The 23,923-nt window shown below is 43.6% G+C and overlaps 1 long non-coding RNA gene across 1 annotated transcript in view; it reads right to left on the bottom strand.

Moving 5' to 3' along the window:
* Window positions 1–19,235: 19,235 nt before the first annotated feature.
* The window catches only part of LOC126251444 (uncharacterized), a 313,933-nt gene continuing 309,245 nt past the window's right edge, over window positions 19,236–23,923 (bottom strand). The window contains exon 3 of the long non-coding RNA XR_007545737.1: window positions 19,236–19,322. This is a non-coding gene — a long non-coding RNA (uncharacterized LOC126251444). The remainder of the gene's footprint in view (window positions 19,323–23,923) is intronic.

The following is a 23,923-nucleotide window of genomic DNA, read 5'->3' as shown; positions in this document are numbered from 1 at the left end:
CAGTTGTACTAAGATTGCAGTACACGTGAGGTACCTGTTTGCTTCCAGCGCCCTGAGTGGAATGCGTTCTAATAAATGTTCACCCTGCAGTCTTCTCTAGTTGTTGTCCCCTCCGACGTGATTCCTTATCAAAATGCGTGTGAATTCCTAAGGGACCGAACTGCTGAGGTCATCGGTCCCTAGACTTACACGCTACTGTAACTTATGCTAAGAAAACAGACACACCCATGCCCGAGGGCTCGAACCTGCGGCGGGAGGGGCCCCTCAGTCCGTGACATGGCGCCTCTCAAACCGCGCGTCGATTCCTTATCTTAACGGTGTAAGTAAGTCTTAGCGAGGAACTGATATTATGTGACTAATTAAATTTCCAATTAGTTTGTGGGATGCCACTAGCTTTTTACTGGCAAAGCACGAGACACTGCACAATTACATTCCATTTTAGTGTCACAAATAATTTCCATTCTTCAACAAAATAATGAACTGCGTATTTCCGTAATTGTGGCTCTCACATTTACAAACTAGACATTACTAAATTAAGTCTTCTTTGATACCGCGGCAGACAACATGTCTGTCGTCCGACACTGCCGAACCACTTCTCCCGCCATCCAAGTTAGGAGCGATCTGAAGATCACTAAAGTGGTTTGCCTGTTTTCGTTTAGCAGATGTTTATTACTCTAAAACTAAACTCCGCCCGCACAGGCCACGAAGGCCCAACGCCGTGTCATCCTCACCCAAAGGCGTCACTGGATGCGGATATGGACGGACATGTGGTCAGCACACCGCTCTCCCGGCCGTATGTCAGTTTACGAGACCGGAGCCGCTACTTCTCAATCAAGTAGCTCCTCAGTTTGCATCAGAAGGGCTGAGTTCACCCCCCTTGCCAGCAGCGCTCGGCAGACCGTATGGTTACCCATCCAAGTGCTGGCCCAGCCCGACAGCGCTTAACTTCGGTGATCTGACGGGACCCGGTGTTACCACTACGGCAAGACCGTTGGCTTGTTTATTATTCTGCTTGTTCTTAATACTTGTGAAGTAATTAGTTTGTCTAATATTAATAACAGGAATTATCATTTTGGCGCGCAGCTTTCGAACGCTGCAGCCAGTCTCTGAGGAGGACCGGAATGTAGGCGATCTTTCTCACGATACCCTTACCGAATAAACCATCTTTCATCGGTATCTCACATAACGTCATCTTGCCACTGCTGCTTTCTCAGCTGCTCTAAAAAGAGCCTGTAGCGCAATATGAACGCTGTAAAGCCAGAAATATTACAAGTTCTAGTATAGTATCTCTTTTTCACTTTAAAATATTTTGTGCTAAACCTAGATTCAAAATATGTTGAGTAGTAAGCAGTCAATAACCATGGTCTGATGAAATGAAATTTGAAGTGATCTTTTGGTGGCCACTTCCCTTCCCCTCATCGACCCTCCCAGCACCACCACCACTTTCTATGCGGCACGAGGTGCCGGCTTACAAAGTCAGTATTGAGTCTTATGGAGAAAAGTTCGAGTATCAAACACAGGAATTAACTCGAGGAAGAAATATCTCATCTGATTCATGACCGGTGGGGAAACCTGAAGAGAAAAAGTAGCTGAGATGTGGGGCAATAGAATGATATTAAAAATCATGTGGACTGATAAGAACTGCGGAGGCTCTCCAAATTATCATCGTGGAAAACATCGACTACTAGAATGGACAGGATGGAAGGACCTGTATTGAAGACATGAATATCTTCCACGGCACTAACTACACTGAGGCGACAAAAATCATGGGATAGGAATTTGCACATGCATAGCGGTAGTATCTCGTACACAAGGTATAATAGGGCAGTGCATTGGTGGAGCTGTCACTTGTGCTCAGGTAAGTTGTGTGAAAGGTTTCCCACATGATTGTGGCCGCACGACAGGAATTAACAGACTTTGAACGCGGAATGGTTGTTGGAGCTAGACGCACGGGACATCATCTTTCGGTAATCGTTAAGGAATCCTATATTCAGAGATCAGCAGTGTCAGGAGTGTGCCGAGAACAACAAATTTCAGGCATTATCTCTCACCACGCATAAGACAGAGCCCGACGGCCTTCGCTTAACGATCGAGAGCAGCGGTGTTTGCGCTTGCGTAGACGTAGAGTTGTCAGTGGTAATAGACAAGAAACATTGCTTGAGATAATCGCAGAAATCAGTGTGGGACGTACGACCAACGTATCCCTTATGACAGTGCGGCAAAATTTGGTGTTAAGGGGCTATGGCAACAGACGACCGACGCGAGTGCCTTTGTTAATAGCACGACATGCCGATCATTGACTGGTAATAGTTATGTTCGGCTACTTGGAGACCACTTGCATCCATTCACGGATTTAATTTCCCATGACAATGTGATATGTCATCGGGCTACAATTGTTCGCGACTAGTTAGAAGGATGTAGTGGACAATTCGAGCGAATGGTCTGACGATCCACATCGCCAGATATGTATCCCGTCGAACATATATGGAAGAAATCGAGACGTCAGTTGATGCGCAAAATCCTGCGCCGGCAACTCTTTCGCAATTATGGGCAGCTATAGGGGTAGCATGGCTCAACATTTCTGCAGGGGACTTCCAATGATTTGTGGAGTCCATGGCACGTCGAGCTGATGCACTACGCTAGGAAAAAGGAAGCTGGACAAGATATTAGGAGGTATCCCATAACTTTTGTCACGTCAGTGTAATAAATCCTACAAATAACTGATGCATTTTTAGTGTCACCTATAAAATTTATTTCTTATGACATCACATGTCTCGAAACTGAACAACTCATTTGTGTCAAAAACGGGAATTATAGAGTCTAGCCCCCGCCCCGGAAAAATTTCTATGTACGCCCACTGCTCTGAGATGATGAGGTAGGCACAAGAGAAGAAACCGTAGCGCGCCGCATCAAACCAGACTGAAGACTGGTGACCCAAACAGTTCTGTTTTTTTTTTTTAACTTCTTGTTATTACTAAAATGATTATATCTCATGTTCTCCTTAGCTCACAGATTTACGCTATACACAGGATCCTGCTATGCACTGCATTGCAGGAGCGCAACGGGCGGCAGACCATGACGTCAGCTGGCGAACACATCAGCAGCGGGCGCAGAGCAGGGGCCGAGTGATCGGAATTGCAAGCGGCAGCCTCTGGCCCACGGCTGACTTCCTATTTCAGCGGGTCCGCGTCGACGTGAGATAAGCTCGCCCTAATTGCTACTTTGGTCGTGTAGCCGCTGGGAAAAGCCACGCAGAACTCTGCTGCACGGCTTCATTAGCTCAGAGTCCACCCACCGCCTTTGCCGTCCTCCGGTACACGCGGGACCCGACACTGTTTACATTATGAACATGCTTGAGTCTCATTAACTCGTTCCGGGAGCTAGAATTGCCCTCTTCGTAAGCCTACAGCCGCTGGTGCAATTCTAATTAAAATCTTAAGTCCCAATTACTCCTCTCACAGGCTATTTCGGGAACAACCTGAAGTAATTTTCAATATGGTGCGATATTAAAGTGTAAACGAAATTAAAGATCTAGAAGAAAAACGTGCGGTGTCTGCGTCACATTCAGACGTATGCAGAAGTAACTTTATACTCATTATCGTCATCTAAAGTCGTAACTGGAATAATTTACGATCTGCAAGTGCTAACAGACAATGAACTTATTCACTATGAATAACATCTCTAAAATAGCTGTCAGTTAAGGGCAGATAGTAATTAGCGTTAACTTCCAGCTTCTCTGGAGTACACGGGACGGTCACTGACCAAACTTGTAGCTAATCAAATACGTATTGAATACAAAACCATTCAATCGCTGGCCAACGGAAACAGCAGCATCAAATAACCTCAATGGAATTCTGAGCAGTTACTAATTTTCTTGCTATAAACGACCGGCATAAGTATGTCCGGAACACAGTCATCCCGACAAATTCCACACAAAAAAGCGTGATATTGTTATGACGAAGAAAGAAGGAGTTAGCTGAAGATACTGTTCGTCCTGAATGGTAATACTTTACAGTTACAAAAGCATATCTACGTCAGGAATGGGTAAACATTGTCTAGATGAAGCTGGACTGTCGTGCTATGCTCACTGTCCCATCTATAACACGGAAGATACAGAACACAACTGCAGGAGGCTACGATTCTTAATTTCTGAATACCGGAAACACAGTAAGGCTATATAAAGCAAACAGTAGTTCTTGCAAATTTTGCAGGAAATTATACGAGCAAGCTACAAAGTTACCGTCAGTAGTTTGGCAGACGTTTTCTGGAACTGTAAGTGCATTGGAATTTCATTACAAAGAGAAAAAAGGTGTAGGTGTCAAAAATCTGAAAGTTGGTTTAAACATGCAGGTGCTTTTCACGGGATGCTCCTATTGGAAGTAACACGGCCTTCCCTTCCTCCGATCTCTACGCTAACTTACAGAGCCACTGACAAACAGTCCAATGTGGACCTCGAACCACGGTGTAACTTGGAATTTTGTTATGTTTCATTTACTTAAAAATTAAAGGGAAAAACAAAACATACTGAAGAACGTGAATCAGTTATTTCCATAGATTCTCGGGCTCTGCAGAACTGTGAAACTAACCTTGTTGCATTATGGTGTTCTAACTAGCGATGGTTTCGGAAAGTAATCACTTGACTTAAATTCAGACATATAATACGCTTGTACTGAAATGATCGTATGGCTTTATTGGCCGTAGCTTTGCGTGAACACTCTTTTCTGTGACACTACGAAATATGCAAAGTATTTTTTTCTTTTTTTTTTTTGGCGATTGGCGATCTACGGATAAATTATAGTTTCATGAACTAAGTCATTATCTGAATGTTAGGAATAAACTAAGCCGCATGTGTTCTTGGTCCTTACCCCCTTAATTTTCTCGACCTGTGCTACTCGAACAAAAAAATATTCTCGTTTTAGGACACTTTGGTTCAAATGGTTCAAATGGCTCTGAGCACTATGGGACTCAACTTCTGAGGTCATCAGTCTCCTAGAACTTAGAACTACTTAAACCTAACCAACCTAAGGACATCCATGCCCGAGGCAGGATTCGAACCTGCGACCGTAGCGGTCGCGCGGTTCCAGACTGTAGCGCCTAGAACCGCTTGGCCACTGCGGCCGGCTTATGACACTTTAAATTTACTGATATGTTATTTCGATATCAGCAACTTGTTATCGGCGTGAATAGTACATAACGACGAACATAGCGAGGTGAAAACGATTTCTGCTTTCTACGAAAAATATCAACATTACGAGTAACAATGTAACAAATTTCTTATTGGCACTCAATTTTGCAAGCAATTAATGGTCTTTACATGGGTAGTCAGGCAGCAGTTAGAGTTGACGGTAAATTGAGTTCGTGGTTCAGAGTAGTTTCAGGGGTAAGACAAGGCTGCAACCTGTCTCCACTGTTGTTCATATTATTTATGGATCATATGTTGAAAACAATAGACTGGCTGGGTGAGATTAAGATATGTGAACACAAAATAAGCAGTCTTGCATATGCGGATGACTTAGTTGTGATGGCAGATTCGATTGAAAGTTTGCAAAGTAATATTTCAGAGCTAGATCAGAAATGTAAGGACTATGGTATGAAGATTGGCATCTCCAAATCGAAAGTAATGTCAGTGGGAAAGAAATATAAACGGATTGAGTGCCAAATAGGAGGAACAAAGTTAGAACAGGTGGACGGTTTCAAGTACTTAGGATGCACATTCTCACAGGATGGCAACATAGTGAAAGAACTGAAAGCGAGGTGTAGCAAAGCTAATGCAGTGAGCGCTCAGCTACGATCTACTCTCTTCTGCAAGAAGGAAGTCAGTACCAAGACTAAGTTATCTGTGCACCGTTCAATCTTTCGACCAACTTTGTTGTATGGGAGCGAAAGCTGGGTGGATTCAGGTTACCTTATCAACAAGGTTGAGGTTACGGATATGAAAGTAGCTAGGATGATTGCAGGTACTAGTAGATGGGGTGGCAGGAGGGTGTCCACAATGAGGAAATCAAAGAAAAACTGGCAATGAACTCTATAGATGTAGCAGTCAGGGCGAACAGGCTTAGATGGTGGGGTCATGTTACACGCATGGGAAAAGCAAGGTTACCCAAGAGACTCATGGGTTCAGCAGTAGAGGGTAGGAGGAGTCGGGGCAGACCAAGGAGAAGGTACCTGGATTCGGTTAAGAATGATTTTGAAGTAATAGGTTTAACATCAGAAGAGGCACCAATGTTAGCACTGAATAGGGGATCATGGAGGAATTTTATTATGGGGGCTATGCTCCAGACTGAACGCTGAAAGGCATAATCAGTCTTAAATGATGATGATGACTCAATAGTAAGTGAAATGGCTCATAGATGAAGACGAAACATCCTGCACCATCCTCTGGAACAAGACTTTGACATTTCAAAGCACTCTAAGTATTCTGAAACAGTGAAATGTGTATTTGGAAACAGCTCATTGATCACAAATATTTCATTCCGTAATTTACTTCTTCGCTGAAAAATTATCTGTAGTTATCTATTTAGAGCACGGTAAAGAGATAATGTGAGATAAGCCTAATGTAAATTACTGATACCCTCTTTGCAATGTAGCTCACGCAAACAAATACACAAGTCTACTGACGTTCTGGTTATCTAAATCGGTCTGCTGATGTATCTTACGGCATAAATTTCTTGGGTCGAATATGCTAGAAGATTTGTTAAACACAAGTCATCCGCACTGAAATCATCTCATGTGTCAGAACATAGGTTAAATCTAAGTATCGAAACGGTAAAATAGTTCCTGTAAATTAACGCAAGCAGTCTCTCAGTGTGCAACTTGTCCTCTTTCCCCCCCTCCCCAGACACCTCTCACTGGAACACAATTCCACGGCATATCACGTTTTCGTTTGGCTTTCCACAGATGCTGTATTACCTTTTCCCAATAAAACTAAACACTGGTAATGGCTTAACTGCAGTCACAACTCATCGTCTCCCAAATTTTGTCAGGAAATGACAGTGAGTCAAAAACAGTTACAATAATAAGGACTACATGAAGATGCTGACAAATGCTAGCGCAGATGGCGTATATTCTGATTTCTTTAAGTAAATGAACCCATACCCGTATAGGAATGTTCCAGAAGTCTCCTGCCACATAAATTATTTTCTCGTTGAGACATACGTGACAGTATTTGACACTTGGATTGTAATGGTCTGCATTACCGTCTTCATATGACGTTAATTTATGTTAACCTATGGTTACCGTCGGATGTATCTTTGTCTAAATGGAAGGCAAAAACAAAGTATTTATTTAGATCGAAAGAATACGCTCGTAAAATGGTTTATTATTGATAATGAGAAGCTCTCCTTTCTACTGTCCTTTCACAGCTATAAGAAAAACCTGTACTTTCCTTCTGCATCCAACAGTGATCTTTCAAAGAGCGAAAGCTATAAACAGTCAGAGGAAACAATTTTTTTTAAATATAAATAGTAACGTTGAAAATATCCAGACAAATAAGGAAAGGACTACCCCTCTTTACCCGTGACTCAGATTCTACAGAAATGACCACACTAAAGGTTTTTATATCATTACTCGCCGTGCCTCGCCCTTTTCCTTACATGCGGCAGAAGTGCTGAGCCCGTCCCTAAAAACATTTTTAACGTTAAAGAGGCTATTCTAATTGCAACTGGAGCAGTTAACATCGTTTCTGGGATAGGAGCAGTCACCGATTTCTTGAAGCCAATGGCGTACGAGTTGGCCCGGTGTCTCACGGGAACCGCGTGTGTCGGGGGGAATCCCGTCACGCCCGCAGCGATGAATCATCGCAGCGATGACCTTGTTCCGTTCCCACTGCGGCGCGGGTGCGTTCCTTGTTTACACCCGGTCTCCGATAACAAGCTGGCGCTCCCAGCCTCCACTTCCGCTCATGCTTCTTGTCGCATCGAAACTAACTACTACTTCCTGTGCCAGCGCTGGTTTCGAAGTCACTTATTCACGAACGGGAAATATATGTATGACGGTTTCCACAAGATAAAGGAAATATTTAGTAGAATCAGCATTAGCAATACGACTTCTATCTAAACGTAAGAAAGGTGGAAACAGTGCTCATTTATAACTTTCGTTCTCTTCGTCTGGCATGACTTAACCAGCCCTTGATAGAACGGTAAATATAATTGCGCTAGGTGACTCATCGCAGTATGACGTCGACCGGTACAATGATGGGAAGGTAATAACATCGAATATCAACAGGGGGTGGACAAAAATAGGGAAAGGCGGAAAATGCAACACACTAACATGCCTCCCTTGGCATTTAAAACAGGTTCCGGTCGTCTGGAAATAGATAATACAGGTATTGTATGGTTCCTTGAGAACCTCATAGCTTTTTTTTTTTTTTTTTTTTTTTTTTTTTTTTTTTTTTTTTTTTTTTGCAAACTGCGCGAAGTTCGGATAACGATGAAGTGACTGTGGCAGCCCGGGGAGATGCGAAAATTCATCCCCACGCTCATAAAACCAGTCCTGGACGATGAGATCTATGTGAACAGGGACCCCGTCCTCTTGGAACACAGCATTGCCATGAGGAAGAAACATTGTATCAAGGGATGGACCTGATCAAGCAAATGGTCACATATTCCTTGCCAGTAATGCGCACTTGCAAATAACCGTTGCGAGCATGTGGGAGCTATTCTGTCATTCTGCGCAAGGGATTAATCTGAGATGTACCCTTTACCCTGTGGCTCCTGCAAGATGCAATTTCCACCCCCACACTACTACAGAAGTCAGACGCTCCTAACGCTCTAAAGAGAAATGCCTGAAAAACTTTCAGCAATAAATATCTTCTCGAGTCGTCCGCTGTAAGGAAATGACACTGCTACTACTAAGGCGAGTACACCGTTTGCTTCTTACATATTTTACAAACAGCAGCGACTTATTTTCAGTTATCTGTGTAATTACTAGTTTATTTTTGTAATTTCTTGCGTGTTCGAGTGCTTACTAGGTAGAACCTTTTATTTCAATAACAGTGTTTTTGTACTTATTTGCTGCGCTTAGCTTTTAAATAGTTTTTCTGGGAAAACCTAGCGTAGTTTTCGCGTCTCGTATTTCAGTGAGTGTTTCTTGATTATCAGAGTAGCTCATCAGAAGATTATCTTGGGAATTTGTCACCGTATAGAGTAGGGTAAACATAGTCATGTGTAGGGACTGTGGTTGTTGTGAGCGGACGCAAGGAGAATTGGCCACTCTTCGGGGACAGGTGGAGGCTTTGTCTGTTAGGCTCATCGAGCTCGAGGCGCAGGCGTCGGCTCGTAGTGGCGTTGGGGCAACTGTGGTGAGACCTATGCCTACTTCGGTGGCCTTGGAATCACATGGAACCCCTGATGTCGCTGCGTCTTCCGGCAGTGAGCATCTTACCGGTCAGCCATCACTCCAGGGTGAATGGCGGACAGTGGTGGGCTCGCGCGTGCCTGGCCGAAAGGCGAAGGTGGGATCTGGCCGCGTGGCGGCTGCCTTACCCCTTTCCAACAGGTACGGGGTGCTTCCTAGTGGTGATGACATCGTTTCCGAGCCACCACAGGATGCCTCGCCTGTTGGGCCAGTGGCCGATTCTCCGGCAAGGTCCCGACAGTCACAGAGGGCGGGCCTATTAGTTATAGGGAGCTCCAACGTTAGGCGGGTTATGGAGCCCCTCAGGAAAATAGCGGGTAGGTCGGGGAAGAATGCCAGTGTGCACTCGGTGTGCTTGCCGGGGGGTCTCGTCCGTAATGTGGAGGAGGCCCTTCCGGCAGCTATTGAACGCACTGGGTGTGACCGGCTGCAGATAGTAGCACATGTCGGAACGAATGACGCCTGCCGCTTGGGTTCTGAGGCCATCCTTGGTTCCTTCCGGCGGCTGGCTGATTTGGTGAAGACAACCAGCATCGCACGCGGAGTGCAAGCTGAGCTTAATATCTGCAGCATAGTGCCCAGAGTCGATCGCGGTCCTCTGGTTTGGAGCCGTGTGGAGGGTCTAAACCAGAGGCTCAGACGACTCTGCGACTATAATGGTTGCAAATTCATCGACCTCCGTTATTGGGTGGAGAACTGTAGGGCCCCCCTAGACAGGTCAGGCGTGCACTACACACCGGAAGCAGCTACTAGGGTAGCAGAGTACGTGTGGCGTGCACACGGGGGTTTTTTAGGTTAGAGGGACCCCCCCTTGGGCGAAACGATAAAATACCTGACGGCTTACCAGAGAGAACATTATCATCGTTGATAAAGAACGTCCGTCCTCAGAGACCAAAAACAGGAAAAGTTAACGTAATATTGGTAAACTGCAGGAGTATCCAGGGCAAGGTTCCTGAATTAGTATCTCTTATTGAAGGAAATAGTGCGCATATAGTATTAGGAACGGAAAGTTGGTTAAAACCGGAAGTGAACAGTAACGAAATCCTAGACACAGAATGGAATATATACCGCAAGGATAGGATAAACGCCAATGGTGGAGGAGTATTTATAGCAGTAAAGAATTCAATAATATCCAGTGAAGTTATTAGCGAATGCGAATGTGAAATAATCTGGGTTAAGTATCAAAGGTGGGTCAGATATGATAGTCGGATGCTTCTATAGGCCACCTGCATCAGCAACCGTAGTAGTTGAGCGCCTCAGAGAGAACCTGCAGAACGTCGTGAAGAAGTTTCGTGATCATACTATTGTAATAGGGGGAGACTTCAATCTACCAGGTATAGAATGGGATAGTCACACAATCAGAACTGGAGCCAGGGACAGAGACTCTTGTGACATTATCCTGACTGCCTTGTCCGAGAATTACTTCGAGCAGATAGTTAGAGAACCAACTCGTGAAGCTAACGTTTTAGACCTCATAGCAACAAATAGACCGGAACTTTTCGACTCCGTGAATGTAGAAGAGGGTATCAGTGATCATAAGTCAGTGGTTGCATCAATGACTACAAGTGTAATAAGAAATGCCAAGAAAGGAAGGAAAATATATTTGCTTAACAAGAGTGATAGGGCACAAATCGCAGAATATCTGAGTGACCACCATCAAACGTTCATTTCTGAGGAAGAGGATGTGGAACAAAAATGGAAAAAATTCAGAAACATCGTCCAGTACGCCTTAGATAAGTTCGTACCGACTAAGGTCCAAAGCGAGGGGAAAGATCCACCGTGGTATAACAATCATGTACGAAAGGTACTACGGAAACAAAGAAAGCTTCACCATAGGTTTAAGAGTAGTCGAATCATAGCTGATAAGGAAAAGCTGAACGAAGCGAAAAAGAGCGTAAAGAGAGCAATGAGAGAAGCATTCAACGAATTCGAACATAAAACATTGGCAAACAATCTAAACAAGAACCCTAAAAAGTTTTGGTCATATGTAAAATCGGTAAGCGGATCTAAATCCCCTATTCAGTCACTCGTTGACCACGATGGCACCGAAACAGAGGACGACCGAAGAAAGGCAGAAATACTGAATTCAGTGTTCCGAAACTGTTTCACTGCGGAAAATCGTAACACGGTCCCTGACTTCAGCCGTCGCACGGACGCCAAAATGGAAAATATTGAAATAAACGATATCGGAATTGAAAAACAACTGCTATCACTTAGTAGCGGAAAAGCATCCGGACCAGACGAGATACCCTTAAGATTCTACAGTGATTATGCTAAAGAACTTGCCCCCTTTCTATCAGCAATTTATCGTAGATCTCTGGAAGAACGTAAAGTACCTAGCGACTGGAAGAAAGCACAGGTCGTTCCCATTTTCAAGAAGGGTCATAAATCAGATGCGAATAATTATAGGCCTATTTCACTTACGTCAATCTGTTGTAGAATAATGGAACATGTTTTGTGTTCTCGTATTATGACGTTCTTAGATAATACAAATCTCCTTCATCATAACCAACATGGATTCCGCAAACAGAGATCATGTGAAACCCAGCTCGCCCTATTTGCCCAAGAAATTCACAGTGCCGTAGACACTGGCGAGCAGATTGATGCCGTATTCCTGGACTTCAGGAAGGCATTTGATACGGTTCCGCACTTACGTTTAGTGAAAAAAATACGAGCTTACGGAATATCGGACCAGGTTTGTGATTGGATTCAGGATTTCCTAGAAGAAAGAACACAACATGTCATTCTTAACGGTTCAAAATCTGCAGATGTAGAGGTAATTTCGGGAGTACCGCAAGGAAGCGTGATAGGACCTTTATTGTTTACAATATACATAAATGACTTAGTTGACAACATCGGTAGCTCCGTGAGGCTATTTGCAGATGACACGGTTGTCTACAAGAAAGTAGCAACATCAGAAGACTCGTACGTACTCCAGGAAGACCTGCAGAGGATTAATGAATGGTGCGACAGCTGGCAGCTTTCCCTAAACGTAGATAAATGTAATATAATGCGCATACATAGGGGCAGAAATCCATTCCAGTACGATTATGCCATAGGTGGTAAATCATTGGAAGCGGTAACGACCGTAAAATACTTAGGAGTTACTATCCGGAGCGATCTGAAGTGGAATGATCACATAAAACAAATAGTGGGAAAAGCAGGCGCCAGGTTGAGATTCATAGGAAGAATTCTAAGAAAATGTGACTCATCGACGAAAGAAGTAGCTTACAAAACGCTTGTTCGTCCGATTCTTGAGTATTGCTCATCAGTATGGGACCCTTACCAGGTTGGATTAATAGAAGAGATAGACATGATCCAGCGAAAAGCAGCGCGATTCGTCATGGGGACATTTAGTCAGCGCGAGAGCGTTACGGAGATGCTGAACAAGCTCCAGTGGCGGACACTTCAAGAAAGGCGTTACGCAATACGGAGAGGTTTATTATCGAAATTACGAGAGAGCACATTCCGGGAAGAGATGGGCAACATATTACTACCGCCCACATATATCTCGCGTAATGATCACAACGAAAAGATCCGAGAAATTAGAGCAAATACGGAGACTTACAAGCAGTCGTTCTTCCCACGCACAATTCGTGAATGGAACAGGGAAGGGGGGATCAGATAGTGGTACAATAAGTACCCTCCGCCACACACCGTAAGGTGGCTCGCGGAGTATAGATGTAGATGTAGATAGATGTAGACACAAAAAATTCACAAAATTTCTTACGTAACTAGTGGGATACTTGGGTACTGGAGTAGTGCTAGTTAGTGTAAGAATTATTTTATTTTGCAAAAATTCTGAGAAATCACAATGGCACTTTTAGTTATGAACTGAACAATTTATTTCCGGGTTCTTTTCGGAATGTGAAGTTACCTCTCAAGGATAGGATTCGCTAATGAAATTTCTATACAAAGTTTAAGATTGTTATTTACTTGGCAGAATGGCTGAGAGCCGTGCCTACTCAATTTGAATAATTATCCGTTAGAATGTTGCTAGGTATGGGCGAGGCTGTCTCATGTGAAATGCAGTGAAGTGTACTGTTGTGGAGGAAATATGGGGCTCGCAAGAGCTGTAGCGCACAATACCGTAAGCTGCGATGACTGCTGTCTGCGCCGCTCGCTGCTGACAAATAAGATAACTCTCGTTCTATCTGGATTGACCTTCGCCAATCAAACTCTCCCTACGCCTTGATGAAGTCAAGGATTCCTATTCGCCCCTAGTCTAACTGTTGGCGTGGTACACAGGTCAGATAACCAGTCCACCGCGATGCCACTCAAAAATTCGCTCGCAGGCGTTTAACTATAACTCTGTTCGTTCACACCGCACAATAAGTGTGTCGGCCAACACAGTGAACAACGCTTAATTGCAAGGACTCAATATAGAGTCGCCCTTTGATTCGCTCTCGACAGAGGTGCTCTCCCAGTGAAGCACTGAGGATGCTTGTTCCTCGCTCTCTCGAGTACACATACGAGCGCGCACGCTCTCGTTACGTGTTCTCGCTCCAAGAGCGACAACGGAACGGCGCCTCTCCACGCCAGACGTGAAGGGGTATACCTTTCGGTCTCTTCCATTATTCCTTCAGCTCAAGGCGTCAGAAATATCGCCTGCCGATCAGCTTTACTCTTCTAAACCGGGAGAATGACGTTTCGTTTAAGGCGACCAATCCAGAAATCTGTAGCATTGGCGTTTGCTGTCTCCCTGTGAAAATCTCTGAAACTGCGTGCTATGTTGTAAAGAATGCGTAGGCTGGGCGCTCCCACACAATGTAGCGGAATTTGCTTTCAAGCCAAACACGGGGTCGTTCTTCCCTTCACTCGGGCAAACGCTGTCTGCTCTATGGGCAGTCACCGGCTGACATAGATAGGCTGAGTCGTCCTCTGAAGAGACCGGCCCCCCGGCATGCGGTTTGCGTCTCCCGAACTAAAAGCTCCTGTGACCGTTGTGTCTGGAATGTATGTGTGTACGCCAGCCTCGAGTATTTCAACCACGGTGCGCTTACTTGTTATTTGCATTTCGTTTACAAGAATTCATCAAATGAAGCGACTTGATGTGTGGAATATGATTGTGAGGGCGGAATTGTAAGCAATGAAGGTCAGGAGACCACGCCCTCTTACACTGTAGGGTCTTTGGAATAGCACGATGTAGTTGCCCAAATCATCACCCAACCCCCGTCATTTTTCCCTCTCGGGACGTAAACTTGACTAGTAGTTGGAAACAGTGCAGAACAAGGATCATCCGACCTTTGCTCAATAGCCCGGGGTTTATGGTTTCGGCACCAAGTTTTCACGTTATGGGCATTTGCATCAATGATGTGTAGGTTTGGAATTCCAGCTCGCCCTGCAATTCCCTGCTTCCGGAGCTCCCTTTCTGATGTTTCGGTGCTGACAGGGTTTTCGAGAATGACATTCACTTCTGCAATGACTTTTATAGCTGCTGTTGTTGTTGTTGCTGTGGTCTTCAGTCCTGAGACTGGTTTGATGGAGCTCTCCATGCTACCCTATCCTGTGCAAGCTTCTTCATCTCCCAGTACTTACTGCAACCTACATCCTTCTGAATAACCATACAGTAAAGCTGCATGCCCTCGGGAAAAATTACGGCCGTAGTTTCCACTTGCTTTCAGCCGTTCGCAGTACCATCACAGCAAGGCCGTTTTGGTTAGTGTTACAAGGCCAGATCAGTCAATCATCCGGACTGTTGCCCCTGCAACTACTGAAAAGGCTGCTGCCCCTCTTCAGGAACCACATGTTTGTCTGGCCTCTCAACAGAAACAGATACCCCTCCGTTGTGGTTGCACCTACGGTACGGCCATCTGTATCGCTGAGGCACGCAAGCCTCCCCACCAACGGCAAGGTCATGGTCCATGGGGGGGGGGGGGGGTTGTTTATAGCTATCTTATTTTTCCTCAGAATCCTCTTCAATAATCGTCTGTCACGATCGCTCAAGACACGCTTTCGTCTGCATTGCGATGATCAAGATGATGACGATTTATGGCGGAGGACGCTAAACAGCTAGGTCATCAGCACCCTTGCATTAATGTTATATCGAAGAAGATTTTCATAATCTATGGAAACTGATCGATAAACTGGAAAACTACATTTGATCCCACCACAGAAAATGGAAAGCAACCCCAAGAAGGTGAGGTTCAGAAAAGCCCGTAATAAAACCGCAGCGAGACACAGCAGAATAACTAAATGAAATCATGGAGAAAATACCTGTAAAGATGCTGTTAAAAAAGGGGCAAATAAGCGTGGCTGGATGACGACTTAGAAATAATACGTGACCCAGCCACTCTGTGACACATTAAGATCGCTCACCAAGTATTTTGGTAAGAATTCCGGACACCACACACAATTTTAAGACACGAACAGCACTCGCCTCGTTACCAGTTAAAATAGAGAGAAGATCTTGTGGGAGACCCAGTTCAACCCTTAGGTCGTCATATAAAACACACTCAGTTAAAAAAATGTCGTACTAACAGCTGTGTCACGCATCTCTGACATACCGTGTGTTGCTCCCGACGTTAAGTGGAAGCTATGTGTCAATGGACAATGTCCCACTCTAAGCCGAGTAAGGGCTACTTCTTCACACCGTCGCAAGCGGAAAGAGGTGATCCATGACTGAAGTCTTTATGGAACGTAGTTTATTGTTCCTCACTTCCAGCCACTGGGACTCCCACCAACATATGGCCTTCCTGGTCAGAAATGAAGTGACAGCCCATAGAGGGACTGAACAGCGGACAGGAGGAGGAAGGGAGCAAGCCTCCTTAGCAGCAGCGAGTTCGTTTCCCTGGATGCCTATGTGCCCTGGAACCCAGCGAAGAATGATTTCCTTGTTTTGCCTGTGTAAGAGTAGGAGAGCGTCCTGTACCTGTTGCACCATCCGATCTCTTGCGTACATCTGTCCAACAGCGAGAAGGGCACTTTGAGAATCAGAGCAGATGATAAATACTTTGTCACGACGCCTTCTCATCTGCTCCATTGCCCTCGGGATAGCATACAGTTCTGCTTAATAAACTGAAAACTGCTCTTGGAGCCCTATCCTGAGGACAATGTCGGGGAACACGATACAAGATCCTAAAACACCTCTCCGGGTTGTGACTTCGCGGATGATGATCTTCCGTTTTCCCTGCTTGCAGTAGAAATCTTCGATACGGTGCTAGTTGGAACACCAATCACTTTGGCTACGTTGCTTACAAAAGTACTCACCATACGAGCAGCAACAATTTGTCCAATTTCGAATACAGTTAGCTCCGCCATAACGCACAACTTCTGACCACGACTGACACTTGCAACACTGAGGATATTGCACAGGTGCTGTTCGTGATGAAATACAAAGCGCAGCCTATAGTATTGGCTAGTATCTTCAATTATGTTCAAGCATGCGTTTCTCGAGGTGTTTCCGTATTTTTGTGCAACTCCTGGAAATTACAATATAGGCGCAAACTCTACTGCTCTGTTATAACTCAAGGCAGGTAGTTGCACGTTTTTCATCCCGAGAAGACACGGTGGTTTTATTATTCATTAGCTACAACAACAAGACCGAAAAAAAAACAATGCCTTTTGCTAGACCAGTGATAACTTTCCTTATTTCGGAGCGTATTTGTTCGATATCTCCCAAATCATCGCATTCAATCTGATTTTTATTCGTGGATATGAATGGTCTCTAATGTTAGTACGCCTTTCAATTACTCTTTGACTATTATTATTATTATTATTATTATTAATCAAACTAAGGAATACATTTGTGTTCAATTTAAAGGAGGCAATTAGTAACAGATTAAAAGCAGTACGGGTTTTTGACTCTAACAATGGTCAAGTCGAACTTCACTTGCCTAAGTAGAAGTCAAGTCTTCAAAAGAGCACTGCTTCGGGAACTGAAAACAGCAGCACATGTTCGCAAAAGTTTAATCCGCCATATGGTTTTGAAACGTAACTCCCAACCACTCATCGAGGTCTGTTTAGTGACGTTTATGTGCACCAACCATATCTGTATTCGGAGCCTTTCTGATGAAGGGATCTAATTATGTACTGCGATATATTATCCTCCTTTCCAGTCTAGATGAAGCTTAACTAATTAGCGTTCCTTGGGAACTCTACTAGCCAGCTAATGTTTTCACTCCAAAAGGATAAATATTGCTTTCGATGAAATAAGTAAATATGGCATCAATACAATGAGAATCTGAATGGCACACGTTATCAATAGTTGGTGGCAATTGTAACAGGGGACGAGGAGGGTGGGAGAGGAGCTCTGTTGAATTTTATTTGAGTAGCCGACTCCTGTCAGGAATTACAAAACATTGCCAATGTTAAAAAATATAAATAAACAAAGGAAGACGCACTTTTGCTCTGAAGAATAAAACCGTTTTAGTGAGTTATACAAGTTGCACGGCTGTTTTGATTATGATACCTTTAATTATACATGAAACAGCGACAACTTTCAGTGGCTGCCGATTTCTGGAACTCTTAACACTCAGCTACGCACAAGGGAAAGTAAAGCGTTTTGAGTGACCCTTAAGTTTTTTTGCCGCGCGGGATTAGCCGAGCGGTCTGGGGCGCTGCAGGCATGGACTATGTGGCTGGTCCCGGCGGAGGTTCGAGTCCTCCCTCGGGCCTGGGTGTGTGTGTTTGTCCTTAGGATAGTTTTGGTTAAAAGTGTGTAAGCTTAGGGACTGATGACCTTATCAGTTAAGTCCCATAAGATTTCACACACATTTGAACATTTTTTAATTTTTTTCCTGCTAACTTCGGCCATCATTTTGCCTTAGAGTAATGTGTGTATGTGTTTCATTAGTACAAGCATTAAGTAAACGTTCTTTCCACCCCGCTACTTTAGATAAAAAACAAGAAATAATTAATCTACCAATATTACTTGTTTCTTCTCAGGGAGGGAAACTAGTAACACGAAAGTAAAGTTTCGTTATAGTCATATGTCCTCCCAAACTGCATTTAGAAGAGGAAGAGGAAGAGATGAGTTTGGGTCCCTTCCAAACAATACGCACATTTCTCTGATTAATTTCTGTACCGTCTAAATCATCAAATGTCTGCAGTGTAATACCAAAAGTAGGTAAGACTTATTAGTGGATAACATTACGCTTGAGTTGTTCATATTTCTTACATGATATTGGTAATGTGTCCGTCACATTTAAAAAATGTTTGTTGCTGCGTATTATGTGGACACACACACACACACACACACACACACACACACACACACACACACGTCGAATGTTACAGTCTTGTTCATACCAATCAGCTTACAACAACAACTTTCACAGCACGTCATGTAGGCAAAAATCTTACTAACAGGTGGATCACTGGCCCTTGCACAATCGTTTAGGAGCATACCGTGTACTTTCCCGCACTCACACATGCACAAAACTTTTACAAATCGCGGTAAACATGTATTACCAAAGAGATGCTGATAGCTGTCATTTTGCAGAGACAAAGATATCGCCAGAGCAAACTGCAGTCACATGATCAAAGTCTTACCAACATGCCGTTAATTTGTAGTAAACTTCCTACAAGATTGACTTTGACAATACTTATACCAGGCAGAATTAAACGCCCGTTATTGCTGCAATGACGTTACTTGGTCTCATTACATCTTTTTAAAAATGGCCTCAGTTTTATGTACCATTGCTTAAATTGCCTGTATGCTTGTCATTACATAAATAAACTGACAGTGGTTACATGGTTTCATCATTTAGACGATGCACTGAGGCTGTGGACCCGTACACGAAGAAATTGATTTCCGTACGTTCGCTAAAGAGAGGAAGGGAGAGGTAGAAGAGGGTTGGAGGGGTGGGGGTGGAGCAGGTACTGAATCAAAGAAAATTTCGGTAAGGGCTGAAATGCGAGCGGCAGACAGCTGTACTCACATAGTCGTCCGAAGCTGTGGCTCAGCCTCTTCTTCAGCTTCTGGACGCGACTCAGCGCGCCGCCCTTCTTTTCTCTCATCGTAACTCCTGAAACAGATGACCTCGCTTTTAGTATCACTTGCACAAAGAACACAGAAGAGTAAAAAAGCTGTGCACCCTGGTCAGGATATTCTGCGGCGCGTATTGCGTTCCTAGAGGTGTTTCTATTCAGCAGAATTTACACATGTTTTCGATGGCACGCCTCGGCTACTATTAAGTCATAGCAGTACACCGCGCAGCTTTATGATCCCATATAATACTAATAAAAAAACCGCTAGTAAATCTGCAAGTTTTGATTTCCTTGGAATAAAATTTTTTTTAACATAAAACAGAAGGAAGAACATGATTTAGCAGCTGTTAGGCTCAGTGCTGGTAATAATTTTCAGAAAATTATCACCATTCGAAAAGCTAATTTGTTTTCACGGGTACTGCTTAGGGAAAGGCTGTAAGAAACGGGTTCGAAAGATACTTTATTATGTGTCAAATCTGAATAACTCTTACAAAACGTATATATATATATATATATATATATATATATATATATATATATATATATATATATATAAACAGCAGTCACTCTCTGATATAATAAATTTGCAATTTGTGTAGCATATCCCATAATGACATTAAAATCTCACAAATTTGCATACCTTGGAAAGTTCTCACAGGACTGAGATTAAGACGTAACAAGTGAAATAACTTAAGGAAGGATCACTCAACATTAAATGTACTTATTTCTATTAGCAGAAATTAACATTGTTACTCTATGTCCAAGAGGCTAAAAAGGTATTCGTAACAATAATGTGAGGTACAAAATCGCAATATGACATTTCAGTTACTTAGGATATTTTTCACTCCCAATGAACTCTTTGAGTGCGAGGTCGCAAGTTCGATCTTTAGTAAGGCCCATTTGGAAGAGTTGTGCTACAATTATTAAAGGATAAATGACTCGCCATGTGCATCAGAAGGGCAACAGAAAATAAGTGTCCGGGAGGTGCGGGATCAATCTTCTATTGGATGTATATATTATACTTCACAAAATGGAAATCGTCGACATTCAAGAAATGTTCAAACAAACGATTAACTCATGGACAACGAATGAAAAATGGCGCGCCTCAGTGATCACAAAATGTTCGCTCCCTCAAGATCGAAGGCGAACTTCTTAGGAATTGCAAACCGTGCAGGATATACTGCGAGCGACATAGATTACAGTGAGTTCACGGGAAGCAGTGCGTACCTTCGTACAGTGCTACAGGACTGGAAGACGTAAGATTACGAAATTTCAAACAAAGCGTCAACCTGACGATGCACAGCAAACTGCGGAATCGTCGGGAAAATTTATAGATGAAATAAAAAAATTGTATTCCATTGTTCAATAAGGAATTTATTTTCAACTCCGACCAATCGGGATTTAGGAGGAAATGCATATGAAAGAAATCCTGGAAATTTGAAGTACCAAAAGAGTTGTGTCGATATCGACTACCGTCAATGCCTTAACGCGTTCGTATTCAATTATGCCGACTGTTAATCTGGATGGTAAATTGACTGGAAAGTTGTTTATTGTGCTGCGAGAGGTTGGAGTGCTGTGACCCCTACGACTCTTTCTCGTGTGTGAGATCGTGCAAGGGCAGTAGGGAATATTTACGTCAGCTGGACGGGGTGGCCGAGCGGTTCTAGGCGCTACAGTCTGGAACCGTGAGAACGCTACGGTCGCAGGTTCGAATCCTGCCTCGGGCATGGATGTGTGTGATGTCCTTAGGTTACTTAGGTTTAAGTAGTTCTACGTTTTAGGGGACTGATGACCTCAGATGTTAAGTCTCATAGTGCTCAGAGCCATTTGAACCATTTTTTTAATATTTACGTCACAGCAAGCAAGAGTGGGAAAATTGGCGTAAAAGAACAACTGTGGTATAATCACTTCTCTTGGCCAATATCTGATCAAAATAACTCGCTTTTGCTTGATTCCTGGTCTGCTAACAAATATCATACCCCTTTAGAGCAATCTATGCTTCCTGAAAAGTGTAAGGCACTTTCATTCATACCACCTGGAGCCAATGGGCAAATTCAGCCTCTGAATGTTTTTTCTGTGCTTATAAAACAAAGTGGTCGGTAACGTTGGGCCTTCATGGCCTGCACGGGCGGAGTTTGGTTTAGTATGAAACATATTAATGCACTATCTGTAGCTACGCCTTCAAGGATAGAAAGTTTCATGATAAGTTCCACGACAGACTGCTTCGCATTCGGGTGCACGTCATCACATTCCATTAGTTCTCGTCAGCACGTCACACCAATAAGATTCCATCTTCATTCTTAGGAGTGGATACCTAGCTAAATGTCCTACACCGTTTCTCAATGAGTTCGCTTTCGATCTTGATGGTGCGAAACTTTGTGATCACTGTGGCGCGTCATGTTTCATTCGGTGTTCATAGCGCAGGTTAATTGTTTTTAACGGTTTTTGAATGTCAACGATGTCCATTTTTCGAAGTGTAACTCATACATTCCAAAGGAGATTGATCTCTGCACCTCCCGGACACTCAGTTTCTGCCGCCCTCTCGACGCACATTGTGAGCCATTAGCAGATAATATTTTTTCCTGTCACAACTCTTAATACAACACTTTCAAATGGGTCTTACTAAAGACTGAACTTGCGATCTCGCACTCAAGCTGTTTCTGGTCTGTATAATATTCAGAGAGCTACAAAATTGAAACGAAAGTATCACAAATCTAATTACAATAATCTGGAGGAGTGGTTAATATCTTTCCGAGAAAAAGAATTTTACACAGTAATGGTTCGGCCCTAGATGAACGTAGGAAACAGTCCCTTCTATTCACACATTCGCCTGCAACGGGTCCACTAGCACAACTTTGCGCCACGTAACTTGATTTCTTTTCCTTGTGAGAAGAGTACCAACGTACACAGTACACGCTATAAAGATCTAATCCGTATCATGATCTCTCAAGGCCTTTTCTTTAGCACCATTTGGCTGTTCGCTTTCTAGACTAATTAAATATTACCGCGTGGCACCATCTCTGATGACATTAGGCATGTAACGAACCCCGTTACAACTGTAGTATTATGAGCCATATATATAAATTACGCGAAATAAGATCCACGAGGATTCTGTTTTCAGTGATACTTTTCTAAATGCTTCAGTTTTGCTCGGGCAATAGCCGAAGGGCACGTGAGGAGATTACACGGAATCTCAATACGACAAGGGCAGCCTTTCTTTTGAAGTGGACTGAAAATTATTCAGTCTCTTTCTGATGATTCTTTAGTTTATCTTTACATAGGATATTGAAGGGGTTTCCCTTTTTTTTTACGCTACAGCTGTCAGAGAGAAGAGGGAAGGCAATAACGATGCTTGTTTGATACACGATCTGTTCAAACGAAACGAAATCGAAAGGAAACATCAGACAGAGTGAAACGAATAACCGTAAGAGCAGTAGGGCAGACACTTAATCGCTACTGCTAATGCTCCTCCGAGAGCTCCAGTCGATGAAATGGCACCAAACAAGCGCGGCGAGAAAGGCTGTGGCTGAGACAACTTGCCGACTGCAGCCAATCCATTACGTCACCTGCACTCCCTAGGGCTGCTGCTTTCGTCCCGCCCACAATACGGGCGGCATCTTCTTGCGGACACTTTTCCCACTTCCCTCATCCCATGAAATCGTCGTCGCAATTTCCTGACGACGGCACGGCTACAAAATAACGTCCACGAGAAAACAGTTGCAGTTACTCGAAGCAACTGTGACTTATTGTCACATCGCCTGTGGTTTCTACTCCCTTTCTCCACCTACCGCATCGTTTATAACGGCATCGAAAATAATCTCTTGCTTAAGATCTTCCGGTTTAGTCGACTGACGGGGATATTGCGTCTCTTGTTTCTGCCACCTTTCTGGATACACTGAACTGTGCTGCGTGGCGCTTGGCAACTACTAACTGGAACTCACAGGTTCCCTGATCTATTACCTGCGATTACTTCAGATCTTCCTCGAGCAAACTTCACCCAACCTCATTAATCCAACCGCAGCGTCTTTCTAAGAGTGACCCAGTTACCATATGGCAAATTTACATATTAGATCACTTGCATTAACAAGTGTCGCGTGAAGTTCTCGAATGTGCAAAATCAAAACATTTGCACAATTTGTTGTGATACTGCGACGATACATAATGACACACTGAAAACTGGGACAGTCTTTGGAAATTTATCTTCAATAATCACGCCACAATAAACTCAGAAAATAGTAATAGTGGGTGATGACAGTGTTTCTTATTCACAACACATTTGGAACCATAGTCAAGGGCACTTCTCGCATGCCGCGCGGTATCAGCCGAGCGGTCTTCGCCGCTGCAGTCATGGACTGTGCGGCTGGTCCCGGCGGAGGTTCGAGTCCTCCCTTGGGCATGAGTATGTGTGTGTGTGTGTGTGTGTGTGTGTGTGTGTGTGTGTGTGTGTTTGTCCTTAGGATAATTTAGTTTAATTAGTGTGTAAGCTTAGGGACTGATGACGTTAGCAGTTAAATACCATAAGATTTCACACACTTTTCACTTCTCGCATGGAAGACCGAAATTTTACCAACCAATTCCTTAAAACGAGAGAGACAGGAACTTTGAACATAAATAATTTCATTTATATCTACATCATACT

The sequence above is a fragment of the Schistocerca nitens genome, chromosome 4 (assembly GCF_023898315.1).
Source record: "Schistocerca nitens isolate TAMUIC-IGC-003100 chromosome 4, iqSchNite1.1, whole genome shotgun sequence".
Taxonomy (NCBI): Eukaryota; Metazoa; Arthropoda; class Insecta; order Orthoptera; family Acrididae; genus Schistocerca; species Schistocerca nitens.
Note: the sequence above shows the minus strand (reverse complement) of the source record. Positions and strands in the feature narration are given on the sequence as shown.